The 12,027-nt window shown below is 56.3% G+C and overlaps 1 long non-coding RNA gene across 1 annotated transcript; it reads left to right on the top strand.

The window, feature by feature from the left end:
* Positions 1-689: 689 nt before the first annotated feature.
* Positions 690-9,592, top strand: LOC111559575. Its single transcript, XR_006594902.1, has 4 exons — positions 690-2,636; positions 4,769-4,884; positions 5,240-5,349; positions 5,528-9,592. It is a non-coding gene; the product is annotated as an uncharacterized LOC111559575 (long non-coding RNA).
* The last annotated feature ends 2,435 nt before the right edge of the window (positions 9,593-12,027 follow it).

Genomic DNA, 12,027 nt, shown 5'->3' with positions numbered 1-12,027 from the left:
CCCCGACCGCACACGACCCTGATCCTTCTCCGGCCGTGAGAGCCCATCTGGGCGCACAAGCCCACATCCCAGAGGCCCAGGCAGGGCTTGCGTTCCGTGGACGTGGCCTGGGGCTCTGTCTGCGGGCCAGAAACCTGCCTGCTGGCCCGCCGCGTGGAGCCCCTGCTGACCCCTCCTGGTCCCTCGGTCACGGATAGAACACAGAAAGAGTACTATTGGTGAGTCAGTCACCGACTATAAATAGCAGTGACATTCTTGAGACAGTTTGAGCAGCAGAAGCCAAGGAACGTGGGTCTCTCCGGTGTCAAATTAGAGCTACTTAGAGAAAACTTTCTTGTGTCTCCGTTCGGTAACATGTCAGGAAAACATTTGGTCGACTGGCTAAAGAGTCCCAGTAGGGAAGAATGTGTCAGAGAGCAACAAAGCGCTTCTTACCAGAACATTCTAGGGGCGCCTGGGGGGCTCAGTCGGTCGAGCGTCCGACTTCAGCTCAGGTCATGATCTCACAGCCCGTGGGTTCGAGCCCCACGTCGGGCTCTGTGCCGACAGCTCGGAGCCTGGAGCTGCTTCGGATTCTGTGCCTCCCTCTCTCTCTGCCCCTCCCCTGCTCTCTCCCCCCCCCCCCCCTCTCTCTCAAAAATAAATGGCCATAAAAAAACAAATCCTAGACACGCCTTCTGGGTTACACGTCTGGAATTATTCTTACGAGGCCAGTGATTTCACGCTGGGCTAATTTCAGAGCTTGCGGTAATCCAGACACCAATGGATCTGACGTTGACTTTATCACTTTTGAAGACGTAAAATTTGCCAAGCAACTCTCTAACTTATCTGGCAGGTGGTGTGTGTTCAAGTCCTTCTGAAGGTGATTTTTAAGTGTCAGAAACGAGATGCTAATTATTAAAGGTGAGGAAGCCGGGGTTTGCGCCCAGGACCTGCATCTCGCAGCTTCCCTGGGGCTGTTGACTCACCTGACGGTTGGAAGGGCAGTTACTACAAAGTCTTCTCAGGACCAGACTGCATAAAGGCCGCAGTAAATGTTCAGGGACGCCGCCTCTGGGCCAGCTCCGCCTCCCAGATTTCTGCTTGTCTGCTCCGGGCAAGCATGGAGGGGACATCATTAATTCCTGCCACCAGCGATATTAATGGTACGATTGCACCGAGTTGATATAAAACTGGCAAGAAATGAGTCGTCTCTGAGGACGCTTGTCCCTGCTCGAGCTCGCCGGGGTGCCAACCGCGTCGTGAATGCCCTCTTCCCGTGTCGCCTAAGGCAGCCACAGGTTCTGGGATCAGGACCAGGATGCCCTTGGGGGCTCTTACTGTGCTGACCCCACAGAGCAACCTTTGGGGATGCCGTTTGGGTTTCTGCTGATGGGACAGAAGCGTCACGTGGCTTTGCCGAAGCAGCCTCCGTGGCCAGCCAGAAACGGACGCTTTGGGGGTCTCTCTGGGCAAGCATTTAATTCCTCGCTCTGGAGAGAACCCCAGTGATTTGCCTGCGGGAACCCCGTGCTCTGCGCTGGATGAGGCCGGCTTATCCTTGCTGAGGCCCTCGTCCGAGCCCCGGACTCCGGTCTCAGCGATGGACACCCAAGGCCAGGCTGTCGCTCCCCCAAAGACTGGCTTTAGGGGCAGCGATGCACGCGAGGGAGTGGCATCCTGATGGTGAGGGGCGTCACCCCGTCAAGTCCTCCAGTGGCGTCTGGGGGTGTGCGTGCTAGGCCGCTAGCGTCCGAATCCTGGCGGGGCGGGGGGCGTGGTCAGTAGGCAGAATCGTCGCGTCCAGTTGCTGGGGCTGGGGAGCTCGTGTTGTTTTCATAACCATCTTCCCGTGTGACTTCTGTGCACAAATGGAGCTTCAGAGCCCCAGCTCACGGGCAGCGGCCTTGTTGCGGGGAGCGGATGAGTCTCGGAAGCCGTGTTGGCCCGTCTCCCTCAACGGCCGCTCCGGACACCCCAGCGTCCCAGGATGAAGGTGGAAGGTGGCGCCTCCCGGGTTTCCTCAAGCCCGGACCGCAGCCGATACGGACCCAATCTGGGAAACGACGCTGTGTCGTGAAGGACGCGCCCTCGCTGCGGTTTTTGCAACGAGCTTGTCGGCTGGAATTAGCTGTTGTTGGAGCCGGTAGGGGGTCGACCACCCTCAGGGAGTCCCTCCTCCCACCCGAGTACCCTTGCCGCGTCCACGCGTCTCCTTTCTGACTCGCGACGCCTGCGCGGCACACCGTCGTCGGACCGGGCCACACTGGACCCGAGCACCTCCCTTGTGCGGGGTCTTCAGGCTGAACCGCCCCTTCTTCGCGAGCGAGCCTTTGTGGCGACCGGACGTGGAGGTGACCGTGCGTAGTGGCTGTGCCGAGCCATCCAACGTGCGCCGTATTTCGTCTCGCCCACGAGGGAACATTCTAGACTGACGTCGTTTCGGATGTGTGTCACGGAGGTTCTGGCGCCGGGACCACCAGAATGTAACTGTTTTTATGAAGATCCACGATGCTGACCTTGACAAAGCCTTCCTCCGCGAGTCGGGGATAAGACGGCGAGTGGGTGGACCGCAATGCCGTGTCCAAGCACCGGGAGACTTACTCAGGGGACGAGGTGGATGAAAGAGCCCTCTGGACAGACTGACTCCTAGGGAGGTGATGCTGTGGACCGAGAGCCGTGGTTCAGCTGGTTTGGGGTGGGGGATGGGCACACTCTGGCCACTGGCCGGGCGAGGTTTTCTTCCTTCCTTCCTTCCTTCCTTCCTTCCTTCCTTCCTTTCTCTTTCTTTCTTTCTTCCTTTCTCTTTCTTCCTCTTCTTTCTTTCTTTCTTCCTCTTCTTTCTTCCTCTTCTTTCTTCCTTTCTTTTTCTTTTCTTTATGTATTTCTGTCTTTCCTTCTCTTTTTTCTTTCTTTCTTTTCTTTCTTTCTTTCTTTCTTTCTTTCTTTCTTTCTTTCTTCTTTCTCTTCTTTCTCTCTTTCCTTCTTTCTTTCTTTTATTTTCAAAAATGTTTATTTTTGAGAGAGAGAGAGAGAGAGTGAGAGTGGGGAAGGGACAGAGAAAGAGAGGGAGACACAGACTCCAAAGCAGGCTCCAGGCTCCGAGCTGTCAGCACAGAGCCCGATGCGGGGCTCGAACCCACAAACCACGAGATCATGACCTGAGCCCAAATTGGACACTTAACCGACTGAGCCCCCCCAGACCCCCCAAGGCTTTTCTTAATTTCTTGTCGGTAGGGGATGAGAGCCTCGGGGCCGCCGGGTGCCTGGTGTGGTTTGGCCCAGCCTCGCCCCCCTCCCCTGGGAGAAATCAGCAGTCCACACCAGGGGGCGAGCCTCACTGCTCTCTCTCAGTAGTAGTCGTAGCGCTTTACGTTTAATTGTTTAAATTGAGATACAGTCGACATCTCGCACTGTATTGGCTTTACACGTACAGCATAACGATCTGGTACACGTAGATTTTGGAAAATGACCACCAGGATATCAGTTTAGTTGGCATCCATCACCGCACATAGTTACAAATTTTATTGTACTTTTCTGATGACAACTTTTAGGATCTCTTCTCCAAGCAACTTTCAGGTGTGCAGGACAGTGTCATCGGCTAGAGTCCCCGTGCTGTGCCGACATACCCGGGACCTATTTATCCTGTAACTGGGGGGTCGCTGCCTTTCGACCCCTGCACTCATCCCCCTCCCGCCACCCTCGGTGTTCCCTCTGTGCTCGGTCGCTGGCTGGGAGCCGCGTGGGACGCTTGGCCGGCTGAGGGGGCGGTGCGTGGCTGCAGAAAGCTCGGGGCCCTGTGATTATGCGGCTGGAGGTGTGTCACGGCCGGTTTTACGGCCACCGCAATGGATCTTCGGAGCTAACCCCACACCCCTGTCCCGAGTGCCCAGGCTTCCCAGCACACGGGGGTGCCCCGGTGGCCCCCACCCCGACTCTGCATCACTGCTCAGCCTCCTTGGTTATAACTTCAGGTTTAAGCTAGGTGCCTTTGGTTAAAAAGAACTGTCACTCTCCCAGGAGCCTCAGCAGACAGAATCTAGCAGAAGGAGGGGGTTCCCCAGGAACCCAGGGCAGGAAGCAGGCCCTTGTGCTGGGCTGGGCCCGGGGCCTGGGGCTGGGGGGTGGCACCCCCTCCTTTCCCCAATCCCACCCCCCGACCCTCTCTGACTTTCTCCCTGTGTCACCATCCAGGCAGTGACGCCCGAGGCAGGACGTGCCCTCTCTGCCCTCCTGGAAGTACCCTGCCGCGGGAAGCCGCAGTCACCTCTGGAACCCCATACGCACGACACTCCGGATTAAGTTAGTCTGGTTTCTGTGGTAGCCAGAAGTATTAGCTGGTCCTTCTGTTTCAGAAGCTCTTAAAAAAAAAAAAGGAAACACATAACACTTTTTTATTAAAAAAAACAAAAGGGCCGCAACAACATGCAAAGTAGGCCCGGGGCGCCCCTCTGCCCGCACCTTCAGCGTGTTGTCACAGAAAAGCAGAATCAGCATCTCGCACGGAATCAAGGCAGGAGCACAAGGTGTTTCACTAGACATTAAGGAATGTGTCTCCCCGTGGTGGTACGTGCACGGGGACGTTATGGGAAGGAGCACAGAGAACGGGGAGAAATGAAGCCCCCTTCCCTCCTCCTAGCCAGCCGGTCCCCTCCCTGCGGCCGCTTCTGTCCCTGATTTCCGGAACATTCTTCCAGAGGTGGAGTGAGGTCTTCCCACCGTTCTCAGGTGATGTTTATTCATGGCCACGCTTGATTCCTTCTCGGCTCATTTCTGTAAACCCTTCCAGGGTTGTTAAAGAGTGTCTGAGAGGCGACGTGGCCCTGGGCTTCCATCTGACTGCCTAACTGCCTTCACTAATCATGCTGAGATCAAGCGGATAAAAAGACCCTCCAAGGTCAGAAGGTGAGTGAGTCCCCCCATGCCGGTTGGAGGGCTGCAGGGCTGAGGTCTCACGGACTCCGGCTGGCAGGCTGAAATCATCGCTCTAATTAAATAAACCAGCCTTAAATGCTACGCAAACATCGTGACAGAGGTCTTGGGCTATTTACTTAGGGAGAAGTGAAAAGCAAGGAAGAAGGCATTTCCTGGAAAAAATCCCACATTGTTTTCTGAGTGCTCTGTTCCCAAGCAAAATGAGAAGGCTCTCTCTGTCTCTGTCTCTGTCTCTCTGTCTCTGTCTCCTTCCCTCCCCTTCTCCCTCCTGTCCCCTCTCTCAGTGTTTCCTCTGAAAACTGAATAAAAGTCTTCTGCTTTTCAGTGTTGGCTAGTACTTCTCATTTTGGAATATTCTGGTCAGCAATCCATAAAACCTGGCTTGAGACTCTCCTCCTGCAGGAAGGCCTCCTGGATTCCTGCCCTAACCTTCAGGTGAGTTCATCTCTTCTGTCAGCGCTTATGCAGTCAGCCTGGTTGTCGTTTTGCGCTCATAGAGAACTCCCTTTGTAACTCATTTTGGAGGCTTCACTGGTGTATATTTCAGCTTTGCAAACAGACTGTTGTATCAGGTCTGAACTGACGCCTTTTGTTTCTTTCCCATTTCCCCAAGCTGAGCTCATGTCGCCCGTCAAATAGGCGCCTTCTCCAGTAACCTCAGGATCCGGACGAGTGGTGTCACCATCTCCCAGCCTCCCAGGCTAGAAGCCCCCCAGTCCTGGAAAGCATCCTGGCCCCTGGGCATGCTGACATTTACTGCCGTAACAGGATTTCACACTCTCGAAATCTGCACGGCAGCCTCTGTTCCTGGAAGTTCCAGAGAAATTAAGGGAGGCTGTGAGCTCAGGTTCTGACCTTTGGGCAGAGGATGGGGCAGGGAGCACTGGTCTTCAAAGCTGGCTTTGATCTCCCGGGACTAGGTGTCCTGGGATGCAAGCCAGCTGTGCCACTGGTGGCCTGGGAACCCCGGGACAGGGCACCTGACTCAGCCACTGTGACCCCTCCATCCCCGCCCCCGCCCAGCTTCCGCTAAAAGCACCAACCTCCTTACCTTAGGTCATGAGCAGGTAATGGTGGGGGACAGGCTTGGCAAAATACACAAGCCCTATAGACTCTTAGGGTCCCCTCCAGGTTCAAGGTCGGTAGCTCTGAGTGAAATACACGCGAATTAGGAAAGGAGACCAGACTGAATTTAGTCATTCTGCTTCACCCCTGCTGGGGCTGTCCCGAGACCCGTCCAGCCACCCACACCCTCGCGTGGGAGAACGGGCTCTGGGCCCAGGCGTGTGCTGACAGGCCTGTGAGCCCGGGGTGGGCGGCCCCCGGTTCTCCACGGCCCCTGCAGACGGACAGCAGCCGGCCAACTGGACGACCAAGGAGCAGAGCAGTGGGCGTGAGGGCGGTGAGGGCGGCGGGCATCCTCTGGGCCCTCGGGCCTTTTGTCCCCGAACCGAGGCTCTGAGACTTTCAACCGAGTGGCGGAGCCGCGCTGTCCCCCAGGATAAGAACGGGGCATCTGTGCGGGGCCTCTGGACACCGGGTCCCACCCTCCTGGGAGAGAGCGCGAGCAGCGTGCTTGGTGACGGGGGTCTTTGTCGGGTCAGTGAGGACCTCGCCAGGTTCGTTCCCATTTTCAAGTAAGGTCACATTCGCAGGTAGGGGGGACTCGGACATAGCTTTCGGGCGCCAGGACCCCATCCGCCGGCCTGGTCCTCGGGCTCTCAGTCTTGAACATCAGTCCCTTGGTGGATATAGATGGGGCTGAAGCGACTCTTGGATTCGCGCCGCCTGGGGACTCAGAGATGAAAAGACCCCTGTGGTCTTTCTGCCCGGTCTCCTCTCGTGAACCTGAGCGTCGCGGGAGGGGATGTCCTGTGTGCACCGAGAGAGGAGGGCAAGCGTCCAGGTGCCCACATCTGTGCCGGGTCCTCACAATCAGAAACAAATGCCAAGTGGACTTTGGGTTGATGGACCCCTGTCATCACGGCCTACCATGTGCATGGATTTAGGGGCTTGGCGGACCCTGGTGAACCACGTCTGGTCAAGGAAGGTGCGCGTGAACAAAATTCACTTGGAGACGTGCCACGAGACGCCCTCGTGCCGTGTTCGGTGGGGGCCGGCTTCTGGGAGCGCCTTGCGCCCCGCACGGCTGGGCTGAGGTCGCCTCGGGAACAGAATAGCTAGAGTAGGTGGTCGTAGGTTAAAATTTTGCAGATTAAAGCTTATTGTACCATTTCAACAACAGGAGGCATCCTCGTACCAGAGAGTTTTTGACTGGCTGCTCAGTTGGGAGAGTCCTCAAGCAAGGAATGGTGTTTTTTAAAGGTCTAGAAATGTCTGCATTTCACACAGAAACGTGTACGCTTTTCACCTTTATCTTTGTTAGCGCAGGGTCATGGCCTTTGCTTGGAGAACCGGTCTGCTGCTGGGAACGGTCTGCCCTTCCCGGCACAAACCACACAGGCGGTTATGGTGTGGGATGTGTGTGTAGCATTGGTAACTAAATCCCGGGGAGGGGTGGGACATACTCACGGATAAAGGCACTGGGGAGCTGTCTGGGGTTCCGGAATGTTCGCCCTCCTAAACACACGGTAGCCATACAAGCTGTACGATTAAGATTAGTTTTATCAGGGCGCCTGGGTGGCTGAATCAGTTAAGCGTCCGACTCTTGATTTCGGCTCCCGTCACGATCTCAGGGTCGTGGGATAGAGCCCCATGCCGGGCTGCATCCTGGGCCTGGGGCCTGCTTGAGATTCTCTCTCTCTCACTCCCCCTCTCTCTCTTCCTCTGCAGCCCCCTCAGAAGAAAGATTAGCTGTATGGATTTTATACCTCAGTAAGGAAATTTTAAAAATAAGGGGGAGTGAGAACTAAAGACATAATATACTCCTAGTGTGGAGTTCTACATTTTTAAAAAAAAATTTACGTTTATTTATTTTTGAGAGAGAAAGAGAGAGAGAGAGAGCACGTGCAAACAGGGGAGGGGCAGAGAGAGAGGGAGACACAGAATCGGAAGCAGGCTCCAGGCTCCAAGTTGTCAGCACAGAGCCCGACATGGGGCTCGAACCCACGGACCGCGAGATCATGACCTGAGCCGAGGTCGACGCTCAACTCATCGCTTCTGTAAATCTGCACGTTATTCCGTCTTGATTTTGTGGAAGGCGGAGCGTCCCCGCGCCAACACCCTGTGTGTGGACCGAGAGCACACAGGCTGCCCCCCCAGTTGGCCGTCCCCACGCGGCTGTGATCTGGCCTCTGCCTGGGTGCTCCATTTTGCCTCAGTTTACCCCCTGGTGAGTAGGAATACGAGCGTGGCCTTACCACAAACACCCGCAGAGACTACTTGGTGAAACCCAGACGTCACCCAGGGCTGCTCTGGGGAAACCGTGTGGGCGTCAGGGAGGTGACCCCCCCCGCCCCTCCGTGGGCGTGGGCAGAGCCCGGGGTCAATGCGGAAACAGTTCTCACGTCATTCCACCGCTGCCACGCTGGCCTCGGTACCGTGGCCTCTTCCAGGACCGAGCTTCAAGTCCCCGCTGTGGCAGGCAGGGGGGAGAAGAGCGGGAAGGGGGAGGGAAGCAGGGAGCAAACCCAGGGGCGAACTGGGCCCGGGGCGTCCTCCCCACCCGGGCCCTGAGTGGGGCTCGCTCCCCTTCGAAGGCTTGTCCACCAGCAGGAACGACGTTCAGAAGCACGGCTGCGGTGTAAGGCATTGTTAGGGACCGCGTTACGCCCCCCACCCCCGGGACCTCGAAGGTGACCTTCTGTGGAAAGAGGGGCCTCGCGGGCCATTCGTTCGGATGCGGCAGACCGGGCTGGCCGCAAGCAGTATCTGGGCTTGGACGCGGGCGCCCGCGCGGGGAGGTCCCCCATGGGAAGACGAAGACAGACGGACGTCCCCACGACAAGGACGGAGCCTCGGGAGGAAGCTGTGGGCTGGTCTCGGACCTGCGGACCCCGGGCCGTGTATTTGCCCGAGCAAACCAGTGCCCACGCACCACACGCTTGTCAGCCACGGGCGGTGGCACCCCCCGTGACTGCAAACCACAGAGCCGGCCGTCAGAGACGGCTCTTAAAGTGTTAAAAGTGTCGTCTGAGAGGACGCGGGCCAGTGAGCGTCAGTGACGAACACGCCGGCGTCTGACACAGCACGGCCTGCCCGCCGGGGCGGATCCCGGCTCTGCCCCTTCCCAGCTGTGGGACCCAGGGCTGGTGCCTTCACGTCTCTGTGCTCCGTGTGTAAACGGTTGGCGAAACACAAAGCTTACCTCGTGGCGTGGCCTGGGGATCAAGTTCGTTAACATTTGCCAAGGGCTTAGCGCGGCGCCTGGGAAATGGAGGGCACGCGGTGTTTGCTGTTCTCTCCCTCACCCGAGAGGCCCGGTGACAGGCGACAAGGGTCGCTTGTTGCGGGCGGGCAGAGCTGTGGTCCCGAGTGTGGGGCTCACGCACTCAGCGCCAGGAACTCTTCACACGGTTGGGACTTAGGGGGCCCCAAGGAGGGTCGGTTCATGTGGCTTATACCTAAGGAGGTCGGCCTCGTTAGAGGTTACCAATGACAAGTTTTCTAGATTAGAAAATAAAGCCAAGAACACTTAACAATGTTTATTAATTCATTTAAAAATCACAGCCATTAACCCTTTGTATGTTTTTTAAAAATTTACTTTTGAGACCGAGAGAACGTGTGCAGGGGAGGGGTAGAGAGAGGGGAGACGCAGAATCCGAAGCGGGCTCCCGGCTCCGAGCTGTCAGCACAGAGCCCGACATGGGGCTCAAACCCACGAACTGTGAGATCGTGACCTGAGCTGAAGTCGGACCCTCAACCGACTGAGCCACCCAGGCGCCCCCTCCTTTTTTTCTTTTAATTTTAATTTAATTTAATTTAATTTAATTTAATTTTTAAATGTTTAAACATTTAACATAATTAATTAAACATAAAACCCACAGGGACCGCAGGGCCCCCCCGTGGGGACCGGTTCCCTCCGCAGGGCCCCACCCATGGGGACCAGAGGCCTCATCTGCCTGGTCCCAGTGTTAAGGCCATCTGATTGTTTTCACAGCTTTCCCCAGAAATTTGCTTCCAAGCAGGGCCAGCGGAAGCGAGTGCAAATACTTCTCGTCCGGCCAAAGGGAAAAGCCATGTTTCATCAGGTTTCGCCAGTCACCAACCTGAGGCAACTGGCCTCCGCTCCCCTTCTCACAACGCGCGGATGGAAGCATCCGACGTGGGATGAGGGGGTCTGGACACCTCGCAGGGCACCCCGGCCCGAGGAGGGGACGGGCCCACGAAACTCCTCTCCTCCGGACTGCGGGATTGCAGGCCGGGAGTGTGAATCAACTCTAGGCAGATACCAGCGTCACTGGAGATAAACGTTAAGCCTTATTGACTTAGGAGGTAAATATTGACGGAACTTAAATACCAAATCGATATTCACCTTAAGGGACAGCGCAGCCTGAGACTAAAGTTGGGACACGTGCGCTGGAAGTTATCTGCGGAGCCCCATGTCGCCGTCAGGCACGTCCGGCTGGTGCAGGGATGTACTCAGCCCGGGAGGCGCGGTGACACCAGGCAACAAGTTCCAGATCACCAAGGGAGACCATTAGCACGGAGCATCAAGGGCCAGAGTTTGGACACCGCGTGGCAGCACGGAACAAACCAGGAAACCAGTGGCTTAGCCTCTCTGCGGAGCGCCCACCCGAGAGAAGGTGGGACCCCAGTTAGAAACGCGCCGCGAACGGACCCGCCAGCCCCGTCCCGTGAACTGCGCCAGGCGGTGTGCAAAGCGTTGCCCCAGACCCCGGTGCGCGCGGCTCTCACTGGGGCTCGCTGGGGGGGTCCCAGGCTCTGTCTGCCCCACGTCGCCGAGGCCCCAGGGAAGCAGCCTCGGCTGGGGCAAAAGCAGCGTTGACTTGTCCCTGCTCGGTTCCATACGGCAGATGCCCTGGGAGCTGCCGAATGCGGACGCGGGGGCCCCCGACAACTCAAGCAGTGTCTCCAGCAGGCAGCCCGGCTTCGGTGCCACTCACCACCCTCCTGTGTCAGGTCCAGACAGGAGGACCCAAAGCTCCAGGCAGCTGGCCTCCTGGCCTCGGGCTCCTGCCTCGGGCTCCCCGGGGCCTCCCCCGCCAATCAGCCCAGCCTCCTCAGGCTTTTACGTCCCCTCCATTATTTAGAAAAAGGGTATGTGGGGCACCTGGGTGGCTCAGTTCGTTAAGCATCCGACTTCAGCTTAATCACGATCTCACGGTTCGTGGGTTCGAGCCCGGCGTCGGGCTCTGTGCTGACAGCTCGGAGCCTGGAGCCTGCTTCGGATTCTGTGTCTCCCTCTCGCTCTGCCCCTCCCCGCTCATGCTCTCTCTCTCTCTCTCATGGAAATAAACATTAAAAAAAATTTTTTTTAAAAAGAGTCTATGTAGTAAAGGAATACATCCCATTGTACAAACATGCACACAGCACAGACACACATAGGAAAAAGTAAAAGTCCTTCCTCCCCTCCTTCTGTCTGCTTGCCTCCCAAAAGTAGCCTCCGTAAACCATGGCCAACTTTCCTACCAGACATTTAAAAAATATATTTATTTATTTATTTATTTATTTATTTATTTTGAGAGAGGGAGAGAGCGTGAGCAGGGGAGGGGCAGAGAGAGAGGGGAGCAGGGGGGGGGGGCAGAGAGAGAGAATCCCAAGCAGGCTCAGTGCTGTCAGTGTGGAGCCCACCTCAGGGCTCGTTCTCACGAACCGAAATATCATGACCTGAGCAGAAGCGAAGAGTCTGACGCTTACCTGGCCGAGTCACTCAGGTGCCCCTGGACATTTTGCTGTGATGACACATGCATGCATCAATGCCACTAAACAAATTATTTTTATGGTTTGTTTGGTGGCTTTGTACAAACGGGCTCATGCTATGCACGCTGGTCTATAACTTGTCTTTTTAATGTAACGAACTGACATGCACAAAACAGACTGTCATCTCGTCGATGGCATCAGTGCTCAAGCTGGGGGACCCCGGGACCCCTGTACACTCTTAAAAACCTGTGAAGATCCCAAGAGATTTTGTCGATGTGGATTACATCTGCTGACATTTACCGTAAGAGAAGCCAAAACTGAGAAATTAAA

Source organism: Felis catus, chromosome A2, assembly GCF_018350175.1.
Source record: "Felis catus isolate Fca126 chromosome A2, F.catus_Fca126_mat1.0, whole genome shotgun sequence".
Lineage (NCBI taxonomy): Eukaryota > Metazoa > Chordata > Mammalia > Carnivora > Felidae > Felis > Felis catus.
The sequence above is the reverse complement of the archived record's forward strand: the minus strand, read 5'-3'. Positions and strand labels throughout refer to the sequence as shown.